This window comes from Lactuca serriola, chromosome 6, assembly GCF_051521515.1.
Source record: "Lactuca serriola cultivar US96UC23 chromosome 6, Lser_US96UC23_V15, whole genome shotgun sequence".
In the NCBI taxonomy this organism is placed as follows: Eukaryota; Viridiplantae; Streptophyta; class Magnoliopsida; order Asterales; family Asteraceae; genus Lactuca; species Lactuca serriola.
Window position 1 is genome coordinate 27,830,569 of NC_136413.1, and position 23,002 is coordinate 27,853,570.

The following is a 23,002-nucleotide window of genomic DNA, read 5'->3' on the forward strand; positions in this document are numbered from 1 at the left end:
TTTTAATATATTATAAGTATATTACTTATATATTATCTTTCGTAGGCCGGGACAGGAAAACTCCATTCGAAAGTCATAACTCCTTCATCTGAACTCCGATTCCGTCCGTCTTTCCGTCGTTGCACTACTATCGATGAGATCTTCAATTCTCATTTAGATCACTAAGGATAGATATCTATCTACCTTAAATTCACTATTAACGTCGCGTTGCGTCGCGCTGGGTCGTGCCGGTTCTGTCGCGAAACTTCGACAGGTCATAACTTCTTCGTTATAACTCGGATTTTAGCGTTCTTTATATGCACGGAAACCTTGTGACATATACTACAACTTGGTTAAGATTAATTCTTCTAAATAATCTTCCATCAAAAAGTCATTTTTGATGCTTATCGTCTTAAAACTGACTAGCCCTGATCTACGGGCGTTACAACAACTGGATGAACTGAGAATTCACCAGAGAGATGACCGTCGCCAGGAGTAGATGCTTTACTTTATTTTCCTGGTTAAAAGAAATTGTTTTTCTGTCTATGCCCGATGTGGCATTTTCTATGGAACTATCTTGTATTGTAAGTACTTTTGGTTAGGTCATTTTGCTGTCAAGAACTATCTTCTCTGGCTATGATGTAAGACCTTTACAAGGTCATTTTCCCGAATCTTTACGTCATTAATATCAAAGATATTGATAGTCGGCTAACTTCTGTGTCATTCTTTATTCAAGTACTCTTATCATACTTTCATTGGAGTCTATCTGATACATGCTTTAGTCAAGTCATTGGACTATAGTAATTTAGCTCCGGAGACATTTCCAAGTCTCTTTCAGTGGTTGGATCCTGTTATTCACCAACCCACGATACCTCGGATTGAACGACAAACGTCTTGAGACCATTCTACGAACTTACTTCTACCCATTACTAGGACTGCATCATTGGGATGTAGATCAAACCTCCGTGAACATACTTCCAATCCGTACTAGGACTGCATCATAGGGATGTAGGTCAAACTTTCGAGATCATAGTCGTACTCTTTACATGAACAATCTAAGTACATCAAGGGTCAACCAGAATCGCTCACAAAATCCTTATCTTTCGTGTTACAGAATCATGTCGTCATCCGGAAGCAATCAGCCGAGCAACGAAACCCATATCCTCCATATCGACGCCGCTACATTACAAGCTGCAGTAGCAGCTGCTGTGACAACTTTCCTTACACAAATCAACTCAGGCAACACAAACAAGACTGAAAAAGGAGCCGGGAGTTCCGATGGTAGTACCAAACCGGGAAACCAACAAATGGCAACAGTCATGGACTTGTGAAGCCTAAAGACCGAAAGGAAGAGACGATATCGTAAATCCTTAAGGGAGCGCAAGAGAGCCAAAAGACTTGCCATGCCACAGCCACCAGTGGCAACTCCGGCCGAACGCTTTAGGAAGCAATTTTCAAAGTGGAGTAACGAGGAAGGCACTCGTGTCCACATAACACTGGCTAAACACCGCAATCCCGTCACCAATGCAAGTACTAGCCACTCATGCCACCAATGTGGTGAGATAGGGCACGTCAAGAAGGATTGCCCTATAGCAAAGAACTCTGGCATAGATGGGAGGATTCTCAGGATCACAGCTGCGGGAGAACCTGCTCCGGAACCCACGTTAATGTAATTAAGGCGTTTCGTTGTAACAGACTTGTAAACTATCCAAAACTAGTGCAAATAGGGTCTTATCTTTTGCGAGATCATGTCTTTATAGGGATGCTCGTGCTGCGTATACTTGTCTTTTGTAGTATATCTTATTTGCAGCAATGGTCTTGTTGTAAGTCTAAAGTAGTGTAACTCCGTTGATGGTTGCATGGTTGTGCTTCGTCTGTAAAACGTCTTATGTTCAAATCTAATGTCTTTAAGTTTCAGTATGATTTCAACATTATCATACGACTAGATTCAATTTGATCCTCACAAAAACAACTTCCTACGTACATCTCTTTCGTCTAGATCGCTTTTCCAGCGAAGCCGTCATATCAAGAACACCGAAGTACTCATGCCAGGAGTACCTCTTAGTTATTTTCTTTCCGAAGAAATCCCCGAAGTACCACTCATGCAGTACGTCAAGTTCAATCCAAGGATTTATACGATTGATCTATCACTGAGGAATGTATGCATAAGAGTGATATATAATCAAGGTTCTACAAGTTTAGAATTGATGATTCTACTTTAACTTCTTTTTCCCTGATGGGATGTGAGCTTAAAGAAGAATCACTTATTTGACTACCTTTTCAATCTTAATTATATACGACTCGTATACATGAAATTGTGGTTGTGAAACCAAGTATGAATTCTAATATGAACTTCAGGACGGAGAACTGCCTAAGCCTACGAGTAATCGCATCGTCATGTGAACAAACTTAGAACCCAGTACGACTCTTGTAAACAGATCGCCCTATAGTCTAAACACCTACGGAAATACCAGAACAGTACAGACAAGTTAACGAACTGCACAAAAATAGAATTAGAAGACTAGGCTTCTCATCCTAGAGAACCCCAGTCTTATTCTCCCAGAGATCGACGGATTGCATCGTATGTGCCTCGGATATCGAGGACCCCGTCAAGATTTTTCATTAGAAATCGTTATCTCTGCCTCGCATAGATGAAATGGTTGAGCAAACGCAAGGAAAGAATTACTTTCAGAAATGGATCGGAGATCCGAATGTCACCAGTTCGAGTGTTAGGGAAGGATGTCCGGAAGACTATCTTCCGAACTCGATGCGGACACTTCAAGTCCGTAGTGATACCCTTCGGATAGGACCAATGCACCCATAGCTTTCATGAGCTAAATGAGTAGGGTACGTCTTTCTTACTTGGATCAGTTCGTCATTTCTCCATGTAATGACTTACTTATCGACACTCGTGGTAAGAATGAACCTCTGGAAGCATTACCGTCGGAGATACTTTTTGCAAAGTTCTATGAACTCGAGTTTTGGAATTGAAGAGTCAAAAATTCCTAAAGACACACTATTAGTGATGTGGAAATTCTTGAGTACTCTGGCAATTATCCGAAATCGTTGAGAGTTTGTCGACACCGGAGACACCGACAGAAATTCACCAAATTCTAGGTCTTACAGACCTACTGTCATAGTTCATCCATAACTCCTCGTAAATCACAGAAACCCTTTCGACTCTGACCCATCAAGGGGTGGCCCTTGACTGGGAAGTTAAACAAGAAAAAGAAACCTTGGAGATTCCAAGTGAGTGACCAAGTTCTTTAGGAGAACTCACACTGGGAATGGATTAATACGCTTCGTATCGCGTGGAAAGCTAAATCCAATATAGTTAGGACCTCCGAGATTCTTATCAGAATCGGTCCTGTGCCTCGAACAAACTAGACCTACTCCGTGAACTCAGTAGCGTACATTCTACTCTTCGTGTCTCGATCGTGAAACCGTACCTTTCCGTTAGGACTCTTGTAAGTCTACTCATCAAGATCCACGCCTTCGTATTTGAACCGTAGTGACCCTCGACTGAGAGGTCAAGCGGACGAAGCATCGCCACCGCCCATTAGTGCAGGTTCGTTGGGATACCAACTGAGAACCCGATTTCACTTAGGAGCGCTAGAACCAATCGATTAGAAAGTTTCCTCCTCATGACTCGATCATTCGTACCTACTTCCTTGTCTAAATTCTAATTTCGGGACGAAATTCCCTTTAACGGGGGGATGATGTGACAACCTGAAAATTTCTAGCTTGCATTCTTCATTTCTTATCAATAATAGACTCGTTTTTCTATCTTGTAGTACCATTTAGGGTCTATTGGAGCGTTCTAAACATGTTATAATCAAGGTTGGAGTGTGGAAATGGGTTAACTCAAAGTGTAGGAATCAAAAAGAGGCCAAACACTCCAACACATGGAGTGTGCGGCCACACACTTGAGTGTGCAGCCACACACATGTGTTTGCGGCCTCACACCCTTCCCAACCGCACACTCCACCTATATATACCACACTTAGTCATTTTTGAACACTTCTTTCACTTCTTCAAGCATAGAACTCGAAATCCTCTCAAGTATCATTCAAATCTCCTCGAAGATCTTCATAAAAGGTACCAAGAACACCAAGAACACCATATTTTCTGGCAGCCCACCTGGCCGCACACACATATAGTGTGTATTTTGGCCATACACTCCCTTGTATAGCCTTATACCCCTTCATACAATCATATATGGTTGTAACACTTCAATATAAGTGTTTACTAGTCCCTAAAGTGGTCCCAATTCATTAATTAGTTGTTCATAACACTAATTATATTCATATGTGTGCAAATATATGCTAAATAGGATTCGCGTGTGTACTCAAGTCACCACTTGACACTTAGCAATTCATCCAACATTGTCATCAGAACCACTCACTACAGGTGAGTTCATACCCCTTAATCAATGTTTTAAACTGTTTTTAAATGTTTTATGGGGGGGATACAAGTATAATTATGCTAATTATTATATCAATCACATGTGATTAATAAGCAGCATTCAAATGATTGGCTACTCATTAGCCGTTTTACCAAACAGTTTCCTTCAAAAGTTTTCATAAACACCTTATGTGTTTAAAAACTCCTTATTACACTGTACATTTTACTCTGTATATTACATTTCAAACTTATTTACAATTGTGTTTCAAACAAATGTTCTTTATACTAAACTGCTTTATTAAACCCATGCCTTCAAAACCATTTTATAGATCGACATCAAGTCGGTCTTTTCTTAGAAAATATTTGTGTTCAAAGGTTTTACAAATCTTATTTTATGCTTTTAAATTATAAATTGCATGCCTCTATATGTATAGTTATATAAGAAATGTTTAAAAGACTTAGGAAGGCTATCCACCCTATTTCCTTTTCGCGCTTGAGATGTGGTCTGGTGGGATATCGGGTACTCGTCCGAAGGTCGTTTAAATATTAGTTATATATCATGTGTACATATATAGCCATAAAGGTCCTTTCAGTTCATCAAATGCCCTGGGTAGCAAGGGTATACATCCATGTTCATACGTGCCAGTTAGATTACTAGTAAACTACCATAGGGGTAGTTTAGGAAGATACTAGAACTATTACTAGAACGCGATAACCTACAATGAGTCAGTTCATTCATGAGTCAATACTTGCTAGAACACTATAGTACTTTACTATACTTGTTAGATAGGGAGAACATACATTACCGATAGAACATTTCAGTACATTACTATACTATTACATAGATGTGTTTACATGGTCACACTTACATGAGTACAATTACATGATCACACTTACATGAGTACAATTACATGATCACACTTACATGAGTACAATTACATGATCACACTTACACGAGTACACTTACGTATACATAGAACAGATGTCACTAGGTGCTATAGCATGGACCCAGTTCAGGATCTAACTATACTGATGAATCACAACGCAATTGTGATAGTTATATCAAGTATACATGATCATAGTAATGTGGATGCTCACGGCTTGCAGATATGCAGGGGTCGTGGGTAGGTCCCAAAATCCCTTTGATAGGGGAGCGTACAGCCTGGGATCTATACATCACATTATACCTTATCCCTCAAATAAGGCAGCTGAGTACCGATGTAGTTATTTATTACAAATGCTACAGTACTTACAAGATTACCTTAGACTTAAGGTAATTGGTACGGTTGTAGTTCAACACTACCCCATAGTACTATTTCGTTTTCCCATTTACATTCACTTCGTGCACATTCACACGACGCACGGTAATGTAGAAACTATATTTTTGGTTAATGATAATCATACCTGGGAAAATACATACTCTTACAAGAGACACACGCACAGACACTAGATGCCTTGGTAGAAGGCTACATCCAAAGCAGTTAGGTCTTGGTAGAAGACTACATTCAGAACAGTTAAGTCTTGGTAGAAGACTCCTTTTGTTACTAATAGGAATCATAGGGATTTCTAGGACTTTTCAAACGTTTACAGTTGTTTTACAAACATTGTCATACATACAGTTCATTTACATTTTCAATACTTACAATTCGTATACATACCAATACTTACATTTCAAATACCTACAAGTATTTACATACAAATTAAGACACTAAAATACTTATGATCTCACCAGCTTCAAAGCTGATACTCTCTTTCAAAATTTCTTGTATCTTCAGGCCATCATAGACAGGTACCAATGCAAGGATTAAGGAAGATGGAGCTCGTTGAAGACTCATCTTTTATTTTGATTTATGCTTTAGTGTTTATCAAAATTTGACAGAACACACTAGTATAATAATTCTATTATTAATGCAATGGATGATGTTGTTGCTTGTTTACTACTTTACATTGTTGTGATACTGTACATGAAGTTCTCCGCCCCAGAACGTTTCCGCCGTTCTTGGTTTTGGGGTGTGACAAGTCTGATCGTATTTACATAGATTATTGACTTGTGCTTTAAATTTCTTTTTGATACATTTTGTTTCTTTAGTACTTCTGTACATACTTTTCTTTTTCCTTTTTCATGGTTTGCATTGCATGCATTCATTCCTAGTCCTTAGGACCTTCCCGTCCCCCTTTGTTCTAAGTTCCTTTTTGTCATCTAGAAATTGTCTTGTTTTGTCTATTTCTTGTTCTTTCTTGAGGACAAGAAAGGTCTAAGCTAGGGGAGATTTGTTAGGTGTATTTTGTGCACCTTTTTGCATAGCTTTTAGTCCCTTTTATGCATGTATTTAGCTTAGCTATATTTCATTATTCTTGCATTATTATCATATTCATGTTGGTCTCTAGAACGACCTTATTTGCACACTATCATATCTCTTTCAGGTAAACCGAAGGTTGGAGCGCGCTTTTGGAGGTGCCGGAGGGCATTGGTGAAGATTGCGGGATGATCTGGCATAAAATGCAAGAATTGAGAAAATCAAGTTTGGATTCGGAGTCAGAGGGCTACACGGGGCGTGTTGGGTTTCGCCTAGAAATCGAACACGGGGCGTGTTTGACCATTCCAGGCATATTGACTTTGCTGAACACGACCCGTGTTCAATTTGCCTATTTGGACACGGGGCGTGTTGGTCGAGACGGACACTTTTGAGCATCGTACTTTAGAGCTGGAATCGAGGATTGATGGCTATGTTTTCAGTCAACACGACCCATGTTGATTTACTCTATTTTAACATGGGCCGTGTCCGACTTAAAAAACTGCCTTTTGGCAGTTTTTACCATTTTTCATATGTCGAGAATTGGTTCATTTTGGGGGGTGTCAGAGCATAGAATAGCACTTTGGGAGAAAGGAATTCGAAGGTTTTAGCAAGGATTTGTCTGTTAATCATTTGGAAACATTTAATTTCTTCTTTGTAAACACTTTAGCACTTAATTTCATATTTTGAATTTGTTAATCTTGTTCTAGCCATGTGTGGCTAGAACCCTAACTTCTCCAATTTCATGTTTTGACTTTTTGGTTGTGAATCAAATCATATGACTTGATATTTGTGTTTAATTTTTATCTAGTGAAACTGATTTTACTTCAATAATGTTTGATTCTAATAATGATTCTTATTGGCCATTTGAATTAGGGTTAGTTCATTCAAGTTATTCATTTTGCAAAATCCGTAATTGTTTTGTGAATTGAACTAAGTAACAAGCATTAAATTGATTTCTTATGAATGAATGTAATGTAAATCTTTTCACACATTCTTACGCTCTCGAGCTTGTGAGGGGTATTTGGTGTTGTTGGGAACATTCACAATAAGCTTAATGCAATCTTTTAATCTACTTCTAAGAGCATGTTTAGATTAGGTTAGTATGGTTAGGATTAATCAAAGAGCTTGTTTTTATTGATTAATGTGGTGAATGGAAAGTGTTAGAGCTTGTTAGCACTTTCAAGTACCAACTTAGATAGAATGAAACAAATGTCTTGTCATCTTTGATTCACATTGCTGGATTGTCATACATGGAGTTGGAGTCCTTACAAAATCTGAACTTAATTCATTCGTTTAGTTGTTTACTCGTGTTTTAAATTGGTTTGCTACATCATTACACTCAAACCCCCCTTATTTAATCTTTTGTGAACAAATACCTTACGCAAAGAAGTATATGCTAATAATCCCATGTCTCTGTGGATCGACCCAACTTGCCTTGTACTATCTTTTAGTGCAATATAGTGGGATTCTTTTGGAGTATATCGTACCCCTATTATTTTTTGGGTTTGACACTCCTAACAGTACCTTCCTTTGTCTTCTAATGTGATATAATCACATTCTAGCATGTAGCACTTCTAGCTACAGGCTGCTTAATTTTAACGGCGATCACAATACTTCTAGTGATTGCTTTAATTATATTTTCCTTCAGTATAAATTTGGACGCTACGTCAAACTTACTTCGTAGATTTATCTTTGTCGGACTCGATTCGATGTGAGCACTTGGGTCGAAATAATGTGTATCTTCGTAATCATTACCGAAACAAAGGTAATTGTGGAAATGAACAAAATAGCTCAACTACTTAGAGACTTAGTAACCCTATGACTTTCCCAAATCGAAGTGTGAGTCTTGTGCTTCGGGTAGTATAGGCCTCTACTACCTTTCACACCTACTCATACTCATCCCAATTATTGTCTCGTAGTTACCATATAAGAAAGCCTCAAAAAAACATAACATAACATAATTTATGAAATTATATTGATTCTTAGATGATTACATTGTTATTCTAACTTATTATGCCTTTCACATTAGGATACATAAGATATTACTATCATGACTCATTCATTCAAGTACTCCCCATAAGCAGCTCTGAATTCCCACCCTCTCGCTTTCTCATCAAGTATCATGCGGTATGCTTTGGCATTTGGCTTTGGCGGTACATTCGGCTTTGTAACTCCTTCGTTATTTAGGAAGTCTTGCTTGAAGTGTCCTTCTTCACCATACTTAAAGAAAACTTCTTTCTTGGTCGTGCATCCGTTAGCATAGTGACCAGTCTTACTACATTTGAAACATGTCACTTCTTCAGTGCATTTTCCAAAGTGCTCCCTTCTGCACTAGTCACACATATTTACCCCATTGCTTCCATACTTCTGATCCTTTGACTTTGAGAGTTTACTCTTCTTATTAGACTTTAAGAATCCTTTACTCTTCCTTTTCTCACCAACTTCAATCATGTCGGCGTTTCTTGCCTTAGTCATGCTTTCCATAGCCTTACAGCCAGACAGCTGTTTCAAAAGTAGGATCCTGCTTAACTGGCAAAATGTACTCCCATGGAAGTCCCTTAGAGGACCTATCGGTTTTTCTAAGCTCATCGGGTACAAGCACAAATCAAACTCCTTTTTGGTTATGAAGGCATTGGTGTATTCTTCAACTAACATGTTACCCTTTTTTAATGTTAAAAGTTGGTTCTCCAGCTCTAACATGTTCTGTGTAAAGCAGAACTTGCGCTTGAAGTGAACCAAGAACTCTACCAATGTCAGTTGTACTTGATCGTTAGAACTTAAAATCTTTCCTAACGTATTCCATCAACGAGCAGTCCCACTGACGTACAACATAATTGGTTTGCAACTTTCCTTTACAGCCACAAATTATGAAAGCTAACTCCATCTTAGAAATCCAATCCATAACTTCGATCGTACCTTCTTTTCCACTAAAAGTCGATAGTTTGCAATTCGTAAAATCCAAGTCGTAAAATCCTTGTACTTGCATCCACTCCTTTCAACCCTTTCATCTGGTTTATTTCTCCTGACTACTTGCGGTTCATCTTGGCTAACAGTCCGGCTGTAATTTCCTTCCTCTGGTTGTTCCTCTTGCAGCTCACATTGTACGACGGGTGTAGTAGGTTCATCCTTAATCCCTTGAAGCCAACGCCTTGTGATGAGCAGAGAAGTACCTATTATTTTTAAATTTACAACCTAACTTAACTAATTTATGCACCTATAGGCAGGGTACATATTCGGATTATAGAATAGCTTGGGTAAGTCGGGTTTCGAACACAGGGAACGAAATTCAGTTTATAAAATAACTACTTCTATTTAAACTAAAGAAGCAATCTTAAAGTGGGAATTTTTAATGATTTTGCAAGGTCAGAGAAACTTAATTCAAATTACTACCAAATTAACAACTAAGCAAGCAAATTAAACAAATTTACTTCGAGATTTAAAGAGTGCTTCTATTCAGATCTGATTTGCCCTTCTCCTATGGTTGATTTCTAGTAGATGGAATATATTAATTACCAATTCGTTAACTAGTTATTATGATCAAATGTCTAGATATATCAATTTATGAATTACCAGAAAATGGTCAAACATAACTTAAACACTAAATCGATATAAACACAAATTGGACTATGAATCATAAATATAATAGCTACTCATGGTCAAGATAAGCAACCAAGAACAAATTAAGATTAGTTATGCTCTCTAACATAGTTAAAGTTACTAGCTTTAATTACCTGGTCTAAGATGTGATTAATCCTTGCTCTAACTATTTAATGATCATAAACAATTAGGTAACAAATTCATTTAACTAGATTGATCATCTACCACACAGAACTTGATTAAATGGCAATATAAACTAGAACTTCAACATTCTAGGATTTTAATTGTGAAACACAAGTAAAATCAACATATCACATCCAAAAGTCGAAATCAACACAATAAGATCAGGTTCATCTTCCTAAAAAAGAATTATAAGGTTTTTAGCCTCTCATACTAACAAAAAAAACACACAAAATCCATGTGTATAAGATTAGATATTAATAATGTTTAGCAAACTAAATAGATATGTGTAGATTTCTTCTATAAATATTCAATTCTTAAGCTCCAATCGAATTCTGACCTTCCAAGCGTTTTCCAAAAGGTTTTATTCGTAATCATCCTTAAAAAATTAGCCAGAAGTCTCACTATTCAACCTAATATTTGGATATATAGTTTTCATATATCTGATCACCACGTCGTAGTGAATAGGCACCACATCGTGGTCATCATATATATCTTGTATTCTCTAAGTCAACATTAATGATCGTGAATCTTCCATTCGCCACGACGTAGTGGATGACCATCACGTCGTGGTCTTCTGTCTTCAATCCTTATTTGTCTTCTTTTTTACCTGGCCCATATTTTCCTGCTTCCAGCTCCTCGTTTTCTTCCTTTTATTCCCGAGCATGTCTTTGCTACTACAAAACATATTTCAACCATAATAAGTATCGTATATCCCAAAATAAGCATAATAGTAGCTAAAAGTATTAAAAATATGCATGAAATATATGATTAAATATGCCCATATCACCTTGTCTCTTCCATCTAGCGATCTAACATCGCCTGTATCAGTGCCATCGTGATTGGTTCAAGTGTAGGCATTGTCTCTAGTGCATGCTTGGATACTTGAGGCTCAGAATGTTGGTTTCCGTTACCGTTTCTTAGTCCACTCCGAGTTCTTACCATGAGGATCTGTACACTGAAGCAGGCGTTCAGTGTACTGAGATGAGAGTATAGATAGGGAAGGTTTAGACACATAATTCTCCTTAACACTCTGAGAAGTTATATGACAATTCTAATACCGTAATTAAATGTTTAAAACCTGAACACATAAAATTTCCTAACTTTAGGTCGACGACATACCTTAAACCTAATAATAGTAATTTAGATAGTAAACCTAGTGCATGCTAGAATACAAAGCATTTAGCACATAAAATCAAACTAGGTAACTTATCCTAAAGTAAACTAGTGTTTGTGTCAATTCAAGTGTATCATCTGAAATATAATAGACACTCATCTCATGATCATCACTCAGCATTCTAATTATAAGTCTAGAAATCCTCTAAATTCCTAGTTCACTTAAACTAATGCTCTGATACCAACTGTGACATCCTCAATTTTATGACCATTTAAAAAAAATCTTTATGCTTATTTTAAATCAGAGTGATCTTTATAAAACATAAAATGTGTCCCATTAAAATTATTTCAGAAAAAATGGTATTTTTAAAACATGGGATGTCATAAGCGATATAGAAACATAAGCATAAACAGGCCTTACATCAATATTCTAGCGGCCTACGAACTCCTTAAATCTCTCAGAAAATATTTATATGATCTATCAGTTCCTTTGTATTTGTAAAACCCAAAATGCTATGATGTATTAATTGGATTCACTTGATGGTGTGGAATACCAATCAAGTGAATTAGACAAGACGAAATATAGAATAAGAACATGAAGATTAATCTTCAATGTACACTATTATGGAATAGTCGTGTACATAAGATTCTCGATTACACTTGGTTCTCTCTTGTTTCTCTACAAAATCACGTTATAAGCATATGGCAACCCCCAAAACATCCCTCACTTCTATCTAGGATAAAATAACACTATGTATACCTAGACCTAATAACAAAGCCCAAGCCCAAAACCCAAACAAAACAATATTAAGCCTAACCAAAATCACATGTGATTCTGGTCCAAACAACACCAAAAACATGGTGTTTCCAGTCCTAGACCGAGAACTCTAATATCTTATGAAAAGAAAAGTATAAACCACAATTTATGACCTAACAATCTCCCCCTTGGTTTATAGCTTTCTATCACTTAGAATAAACCATAACTTAGTCCTAACAATCTCCCTCTTCGTTTATTGCTTTCTTTTCTTTTCAGTCTTCCTTGATCTTTGGCTTTCAGGTCTAATCTTAAATTTCTTCACAACTTCAAGATAACATATGAATTTCTTCATGAATGACGTTATCTTGAACAGTCAGACTTCCTTCTAAGATTTGAACTTGAACACACATTGGGTGTATGGGCTTCTTGTAAAGATTCTTGAAAATCAGCACTTTCGGCTTTGAATACTTCAGAGAAAATAACAGAGGTACCGATTCTTCTGGATCACTTCAGAAAGGTCATTGATAACAGCAAATTGATTGAGGAGGCTTCAATGCAATTTGTCACATAACATCAAGTACAGTTTCACCTTGCTTCTGGGGTTGAAAAACTAAATGTTGAAAAATAATCTTCACTTCTTGTTCCTTCGAATGAGTATTCTTTAACGATCACCGTTGCGCCTTGAAAAGTAACCATGACTAAAAAGTCTCTATGGATCACATAATCATAAAGACCCTTCTCACCATAGTTGTTCAAGGATGTAACCTTGGCTCAGAAAGAGACTACTCACAGTATCTGTGTGAACACAGAGGAACGCACTGTGATTTGTTGAGTATCGGAGAACTACTCATTGCTATTTTGATGTTAGCCCCTGTATATCCTAGATCAAATATCTCAATACAATTTTTCAAGTTAACAAGTTAACTTGGCCCTTATCGAGACGTTCAATGATAATCGTGCCTTGCGAGGTGCATCGCCTTTGTGCCATGACATCTGTACAGTTTCAAACTTTTAATTCCTTAAATACAACAGTTCTTTGAAAGATACTACCTAACTAACAATTTATACAGTTTCAATCCTTCAATTCCTTGTGAAAATAGAGTGAAGAGTAATATCAATCAACTCTTTTCCAAGTTTTTTTCTACTTGCTCAGAAAATTCTGATATAGCCTCCTTGAGTCTCTTCTTCTTTTTGAATTCGCTTTTTAAGACAAATGAAACTTTGAGATAAAAAATAAAAGTAAAGATAAAATTAGCACACAATAGAAATAACTAAGAAATAAAAATAAAATTAAAAATACACTCAAAATAAAAATAAAAGATTTTTGGATTTTTAATTTTCTGAAAAGGAAATAAAACAGAAATAAACGTACTCTTGTATTTTAAAATTTTATGATTTTTTTTATTTTTTTAATTCTCCCTCTAAATTTGTGCATTGAGGAAAAATATGAACAAATTTAACAAAAACAAAAATAATAACTAAATTTAAAACTTTTTGGGATCAAAGTTGTCAAGCAATTCAATATCGTTTATCAGCACACACCTGCATGTTTAGCTCTGGTCAATCACCAATATTGTGGTCCACCTAAACACAAAGGATGTTGACAAGTTGGACAAATAATAAATGACAAGACATTGTGATTATATTCCTAAATTGACCATTTTGCTGACGACGACCAAGGATATTGTTGTCTACTTAAATTCAGCAGCGAGATCTATAGACAACCTTTAGTTAATTCAATTTTTAGTGCACTAGAACGTGTTCCCCAGTTCATGACATACTCTAGCAATCAAGGAATTCCAAAGAGCTCTTTACTTTAGGTGAGTGCTCAATTATTTGAGAGGGGATAAATATAGAGAAACATATGTTGTGCCCCAGGTCGGATCTCTTCCAATTACGCAGAGGGGACAACAGATGACTAACACAGATAGAGGGTTAAAGAGATAAAAAGGTGCATATGCTGTGTCCTAGGTTGGATCTTCTGATCACGCAAAGGGGGCAACATATGACTGACATAGATAGATAGAGAGAAGCATAGATAGAGATGTATAGAAATAGAGCTATATATGTTGCGTCCCAGGTCGGATCTTCCGATCACGCAAAGGGGGCAACATATGACTGACAAAGAGGATAAGAAAGAAAAAAAAAACAATTTCACACCGACATACTTTATCAGAACCCCCAGTCACCCTATCAGCACCAGAATTAAGGACATAAGTCTGTACATCGAAGAATTGTTGAGCCACAATTCTAGATGATAAGTAACTTTAATGTATCTTGTAGGCTCCCTTTTTTTTATCTGACTATTGAATCTATCCAAGCTTCATATGGTCAGTCCAAATTTAACTATCTAAGTCCTGATGAGTTAACATTGTCAAGTCCTTTCATTTTCCGCTATGTCTAGTCCTTTTGAATCTTTTGTGCCTAACAGCACACCGAACACAGAGTCTAAACAATTTAGCTTCAGTGCATTACAAGAATTTCATATTGCCCTTTAACACTAAACTTTATATCACTTCCTAAAAATACTTACGAAAGAAAACATATTTTTGTATTTTTGAATTTTCTAATTTTTTTGTATTTTTTTTTTTGTATTTTTTTATTTTTATTTCTCCCCCTTAGTTTGTGCATGGGAAGAAAGAAAATAAAATAAATGCGCAAATTTAAAAAATTTGTCTTCAAAACGAATCGTTTTAGGAAAAACTTAGAAGTATTGAGAAGAAAACTCAAACCGTAATTCAACAATTGAAGTTACATCCAGATGATCTGACAATAACACGCATATACAACAACACATTCAACCTTCGTTGTGTTTCAATTCCGGAACGAAGTTAAGATTATTCAAAATTCATCATGCCATTAAATGAGATCCCCATTTGTGATCCTTTCTTTCTTCCTTTCCGCAAAGGACACAGGCTCTCAATGAAGATTCTGAATGTCGTACATATGAGAGATGTCTCCAATCATGTTCTTAGAACAGCCACTATCAACAAACCGAAGTCTGATGAGATCAGGGAGGTCTCGGTTGCTTGTGGGGTGACTGTGGTAGTGTCGTTTGGCTCAGCATACGGGCAGAAATTCAGTATTTCAGATAGTTGGCAGACAAGTTGAGATCAGGGAGGTCTCGGTTGCTTGTGGGAAGCAGCCAGGAGGCAGCATGGTGCTTCGGACAGTAGTTATGATTTGAGGTTTCTTTTGGAAGTGGGGGTAACTGGCTGATTGGGAAATGCTAAGTCACTCGCAGTAGGATTAGATAATCTCAAAGTAATTGATTTGACCCTGTTGCGCATCTCTTTTGAGTCTAACCGTTACAAGCATAATCTTCTACTCGAAGGATTATCTAAGCCTTCTGTCGAGTATAAGTATTTTGTAGCTGAATATGGTCAGTGACCTTGTTCCCTTTGAAGCGTTTTGTTGGTCCGAAACTCTATGAGGTTGATATGGTAGCGGTTCGGTGTGGGAGTCAGACCATTGAGACTTTAGGTTTGGAATTCAGGCGAGGTAGGATTGGTTTTTATTCAATAGATTGAGGATTCTTTCTTCACCGGACTTGAAGAACTATTCTATGTATGGTTTCAGTAGATTTGGATAGGTCGTTGTATGATCAGGGTTGGAAGTGTTATGTTTGGTCTTTTATTCGTTGAGAGTTTGGCGTGGATTTGTTTCAACTTGGGCGATCTGTCAGGGAGGTAGGCCATTATATATTTCAGGTCTCATAAAAGTAGAAGTGGTTTTCTGGGGCTAAAGGTTTTATTATTGTCTTCCGGATGGAAGTTTTGGTTTGGGTTTCGGTTGTCTTGGGAAGATTGTTTTATGCGCAGAATTTCTAATTGTGTTCCTCAGGTTGTAAGTTTTGATATGAGTGTTAGTAAGGAGCGATTTTTAGGACGAAATATGATTTAAGTGGGGGAGAGTTGTAATGCCCGAAACCTTGAGGAGAATTGTTGAAAATAAGCTAAATTCGAGTTGAACTCGGCGAGTTGGAGGACCCAACTCATCGTGTTTAGGATGAAAGAATCGCGGGGATTTAATGGGTCAACTCGGCGAGTTGGACGCTGATTGAGAAACCCTAATTTTTAGAGTGTTGCACCTTATTTAAACGCCTTAAGTTTTTTGGCTGGCCTCCTTACCAGCCTCTTCTATCTAGAAATTCTAAAATCGAGCATAATCTTCAATTGTTGAGTGTGTGAGCTTGGGGAAAACCTTGTGTGTTCATTTTTGGTGCATGTTGAAGGAGCTAAGGAAATGAATATGGCAAGAAGGAAATGAATATGGCAAGAAGGGAATATTTTCACAAATCCAAGGCCGATATGGCGATAAAGGAAATGAATATGGCAAGAAGGGAATATTTTGCCTTTTTGTAATTTTATTATGAAAGCTTCATATATGTTTGGTTTTTAACTTTGTATGTTTTTTGCAAAACTATTTTGTACAGTAACATAGCATTTTTGTAAGTTAAAAATGGTTTTAATCAATCAATTGTTTTTATTTATAAATGAATATTGTTTTGAATTTGCAATTATTGATTTGAGCAATTGAGAAGATGAAAAAATCTTGTAAGTTAAAAAAAATAGTTTATTTAATTTTTGGTTTATTTTAACATCTTGCAGATTTTAAAAAACAAATAATTTTTTTCTGACAGACTGCAGAAGTTTGGTCTATCTCTTTTTCTATAGATGCTTATCGATATAGTCCGCAGACTGCACATGTTTTACCTCTTAAAACACAAACAATACCTAAGAGAATTATAGTTAAAGGTGATTCGAACCAGAGACAACCACAGTCATACCCACAACACCAAAACGCCTAAACACATGGATTAACTTGGTAATTTTCTTTTGTTTTATTAATTTGTTGTTTTTAATAACAAACTTTTAAAAGACGATGACGTAATATTCGGATAATTGTGGAAGATGATAATAACATAGTATTATTCATATAATTGATTGTTGTGTGTCGGACAGAACTTACAATTTTTTTCCCTGATCCAATAATGCTCACTGCGCACTGCGCACTGCCTACTGGCTCTTCAATAGTTCCCCACGCGTTAAATGGGACCACACTTTCCGATTAAACTTTTTACCCATGATATTTGAATGTTTGGACTTTGGCTGATGCGTGATGAATATTGGTTTGTGTTTTTATTATTTAATAAAAGGATTAATAATAGTATTGAATGTTGACAAAAAGTTATAAAAATATTATCTATTTGATAATTAAAGATTAATTTCTAAACATTAAATATATAATTTTGTATTCATTTAATTCCCGTGAGTTGTAGAAGCTGGAAGGAAGAGGCAGGTTTCATACATGACATTCACATAGACAAATACAAGTCGTATTACACTGTATTGGTATGTTGTAGGGATGTCAAAAAGTCCAGTGGGACCCCGATCCTGTCGGGGCCCCGTCCCGTATGCGGGCATTTGTTGAAAAAAACCGGCAACGGGGGCGGGGGCGGAGGCAAGGTTAACCTCTGTTTTGATTTCGGGGGCAGGGGCGGGGGTTGGTAGTCCCGTCCCGAAACCCCCGTGGGGGCCCCGTTAATAAATTATATAAATTAACATATATTAATTATATAAATATAATAAACAATAAAATGGTTTTTACGTACAAAAATTCAACAAAAAAAATGTTTTTAAGTTGTTTGTAACATGTAAAATTATGTTATAAATATCTAATTGTTATCCAAAAAATAGTTTCTTTTAGCCCAATCAATAACTTCTTTTAGCTCAAATAAGTTAGCCCAAAATCAATCAAGGGCGGGGGCGGGGGTCAAAAGGGGAATGCGGGGCGGGGACGAGGGTGGAAAGGATGGAGATTTCGGGAGCGGGGGCAGGGGCGGGGGAACGGGAAAATTTTGGGGGCGGGGGCGGGGAATGCAATCCCCGTCCCATTTGCCCCCGTTGACATCCCTAGTATGTTGATTTTTTAATTTTTTTAAGACAAAATTACAAAAATGATCTATATGGTTATCAAAATTGCATGATTTTGATAAAAGAATATTTGATGTTAAATCAAAGGTCCAATTTCAGAATTTTTTTAATGATTTTGGTCCATATACATTTAAAATGACTTTTATGTTTTTCTATTTTTTTTTCAAGTTTTATTTTATAATTTTTAAATTATTAATAAAAAGTTATGTCTCACCCTTTACCATTTTATCACTCAACCCTTCACCCTCTCTTTACAGCCACCGCCTCCCTCCACGCTACTTTCCCACCTATCGGAAACAACATTTACTCTTCCCATTGCCGAAAAACGTCTCCTTTCGACGAAAAGTTGTGGCACACCGAAGAAAAGCCCTTCATTGGAACCACCAGCCTTCGCAGTCTTTTCTGGCCACTGTCCACTACTACCTTCTCCGCCACCTTGCAACCCTCTTCTTGCTAGAAAATTATGCTCAATGGACTTCATCCAGTTCTCCACCACCACCACCCCTGCCATAGATTTGGTATCCCACAACATTCATTCTCATCTAGTTCATCACCACCACCTCAACAAAGTCGCTCATCGGAGTTCATCCAGATTGAAGTACATGTATGGATTGAAAAAGCTACGACCACCACCAACGAAAGAGAAAGCGACGAACATCAGTGGAGAAAGAGGGATGGATATGTACATAAACAAAGCTAGGGTTTTCCGACGGCAACACTTTGATTTTCCGTTGGATTTAGTGATATAATTGTAGTCGACGAGGGTGTGCATGGTCAATTTTTGAACAGTATGTAAGGGGTGATAGTGAAGGAATCGGTAGTAGAAGAGGGAGGTGACAACGATGAACGTTGATGGCAGAAGAGGGGCGTTATGAGGGTGTCAGTCTTGTTTTGCAGATCTGGAAACGAACAGATGGTGATCCATCAGCTGGCAGGGCGATGGTGTTGTTGATGCGGGGGGGGGGGGGGGGGGAAGATAGTAAGTGAGTGGGGTAAGGGTGTAGCATTCTCTTTTTCTTATTTAAAAAAAAAGAAATTAAATTAAAAAAATAAAAAAAGAATTATATAAGGGCGGATTCGTCTTTTCAAGTTGCGTGTGGACTAAAACCACACAACAATGTTAATCATAAGGACCAAAACCATAAAAGGTAACCAAAATTAGAGCATTGATGCACCACCAAACTTTTTCTGGACCAAGACCACAAAATTTTGACACTAATAGGGACCACTTTTACAATTTTGTCTTTTTTAATTAATTTATTATTATTATTATTATTATTATTATTATTATTATTTGATGCAGACAAAATATAGCTATCTAACGTTAAATTTATAAACCTAACTACTTATCTACTAATGCACCTATTGGCAGTGTACCTAGTCAATTTATAGTATAGTAAAGTAAGTTGAGTATCGAACACAGGGAACAGATTCAATTTTTATCTGATTTTGCAAGTTCAGATTAACTTAAATCTAAGCACTCAACAAAAAACGATTGTAAACAAGATTAAGAAGACACTTTTGTTTAGCTTTGAATCCCCCATTTTCCTATGTATAGTTTCTAAGTATGGATTACTCAGTTGGTTACCAATATAAATATAATTAGCAGTCTTGATCCGATCTACTAATATTTTCACCAATTCATGAACTGCTATGTAATGATCATACATCAGCTAGCACATCTTCTGGACCTTGGTGGGTGTCCAAGACACAACCTTTTCCTTGCTAAGTTGCTAAATCTATAGATTTTGTCCCTTTTCTTCATGTCTTGATGGGTTAGAGTAGTGAGATCTCATAAAGTTTGCAACTTTATGAATCTTCAGACCATTTTGAGTACTTGGTGCTTTGGATATGAATTAGAAATGAGTTTTAGAGTGATGCATGAATTTTTGGTCATTAACCCTTGGTTTGACCTAATAGGAGTTCAAGACATGCATTGGATATGCATATCTGAAAAGTACAATTTTTTAAGTTATTAATTATGCTAGGAACTCTTCTAGTATTGTTAGACAAGAGACCTTCAAGATTAAGTGCTTATTGATTAATCCAAGTTGTGTTTTTGCTCTTTTTGGACCTAAGAGTTGAGATCTTGATCTCTTGGAGGGTCTTAAGGGATAAAGTTGGAAACTTTATCCATTTAGACCATAGAATGGACCATATCACTTTATAAGAGCTTTGGAGCCCTTAGAATCAAAGAAAATGGCTTAAAACATTAAGTTGTTTGGGACCTAGTGCCCACGACATGGCCTTAGGTCCCCATGGTGTGGCAACTGGGCTAGAGCTTTTCTGTCTTGTCGTTTTGCTACCACGGTGTAGCCAAGGATAACCATGACGTGGTGACCAGCTAAAGGTAAGGATGTCAAAAACCCCGTGAGACCCCGATACCGTAAGGGACTAAATTTAAAAAAAAACGAGAGTAGGAGTAGGGGCGGGGGCAGAATTAAACCCCGTTTATTTTCGGGACCAGGGTCGGGAGTCGGTATTTCCGTCTCGTACTCCTGAGGGGGCCCCGGTTGTACATTTATTTAAAAAATATATACATTTAATATAAAATACATATACAAAATAGATTTTCTAAGTTTAGGTTTAGTGTAGGTTTCACTTTCCCGTTTCCAATTAATAGATATCAAAGATGTAGTGAATTGATCATATATTTTTGGACATGTAAGTATTTTATATTTGTAATGTTGGGTTTATCGTATTTTATATTTGTAAGATTGTTGGAACTGTCGTTTTGTAATGTTGGATTCATAATGTTGGATTTTTAATTTTTTAGTTTCTAAAAGATTAGGTTTTAAGCTTTTAAAGTTATTATAAATAGTGTTTTTTAGCCTAAAACAAAGCAGCTTTTTAGCAAAAAAAATCGAATTTTAAGCTTATAAACTGGGGGAACGGGGGCGATGGAGGTAATCGAGGGCGGGACCAGGGGTTATGTAAACGGGGGATCTGGGGGTGGGACTAGGGGGGCAACAACTGATTTCGGGAGCGGGGGTGGGGGCAGCTATTTTCGCTCCCGTTGACATCCCTAGCTAAAGCTTAGCATTTAACTTTTAACCGTTGACTTTGACCAAGTTCAACTTTAGGGAATTTGGGATAATTTGAATAGTAGGTTGAGGTTGGGTCCCTATTTATTGTATAGGTGACCTGTAGAGACAACATTTGGAGCTGTGATCTGTTCAGCTATCTTTCATATTATGATGTGAGTTTTCCTCACTGTATTTGTGGGTCGAAGGCACCAATGTCAGCCCACTAGAGTATGTGTGCTAGTATATAGGATGATGCTATGATGATTATACGTTAGACTATTAGATATGTATGATTGCATGTACTTTCTGCTTATTGTTTATCTGTTACATATGTCGACATAATGGTGGTCGGGTTGAGGCGGCAGGCCAACAAACCCTGGATGGTTAGTTTGAGGTGGTACTAATATGTGCGGTAGACCAACAAACCCGGGATGGTTAGGTTGAGGCAGTATGCCAACAAACCCTGGATGGTTGGCTTGTGACAATATGTCAACAAACCCTGGATAGATAGGTTGAGGCCACGGGCCGACAAACCCTATACGCATGTATTGTAATTTTTATTGTAGTATTTGTTAGATTAAGGTGTCTAAGGTCCTAACTAAATTGGTATAATGTTGATGAATAAAAATAAAGTCCTTTTTGGCTTGCCCTCATAACCAAGAAATTGTCTAGATTGATTTTAGAGAGAGATAAATGTTTTATTAATATATATGATTAATATATTAATTAAAAATAGTTAGAATTAAGTTAGAATTAATCAGAATTAATTTGGAATTAATTATGGGTTAATTATAATTAATTATAAGTTGAAGGACTATAGTTGCAAGTGTTCAAAAGTTGAGCAGGGGTAGGTTCTAGAACCCTCCTGCATGGGATAGTTTTGAGGCTCCTCTTGGAGTTTTCTGGAAGCCTTCATATATCTAACCTAATAAATAAAAATCAATTTTGCCAAATATCATGTTCACATTCATTTTGCCACATGTCATTTTTTAAAAGTTTTTGAGTTTTTTTTTTCATTTTCATTTTCTTGTAATTTTTATTTTCTTAAATTTAAAATCCATATTTTAGTGAGATTTATATATGTAAACTAGATCATTCTATTAAATTTCATAATAAATGCTTTACAATCTTTCAAATATCTTACATTATATATTAAATAACTTACTTTATTTATTATATTCTTTGTATTAATATAAATTTATTATTTTAGAAAATATGTAATGTTTATAATCTTATATTAAACTTTTTTTTTTCTAAACCCGTATAATACACGAGTTTCACACCTAATGGATAATCAAGGAACCAAATAAATTACTTTATTTGAAATAATATTATTTTATGTTCAAATTAAGGTTTCTAGGTATTTCCTAATCAGCTATAAATACAACCTTAAAACTTGGAATTTTTGACCAAGCTTTCTAAGAGATCATAGCCAAAAATTCTTACTTCTCCCCTCTCTCCTAAATCTTTTAGGGCTCTTGTGTTGAGGGTGTGAAGTTGTGAACCATTAGAGGCTTGCACACAATTGAAGCTAGTTTCCAAGAGACTATTGGATTGATCAAATGGTTTGTTTACAATAACAAATCAGAGGTATGTAATTATCCTTGTGAATTTTGATTTCTATTAGGGTTAGAGTTATTTTGTTCAATAGTATGTTGCTTCAATTGAGTTATGACATAGATCAAATTAGGTTGCATGTATCTTTAAGAG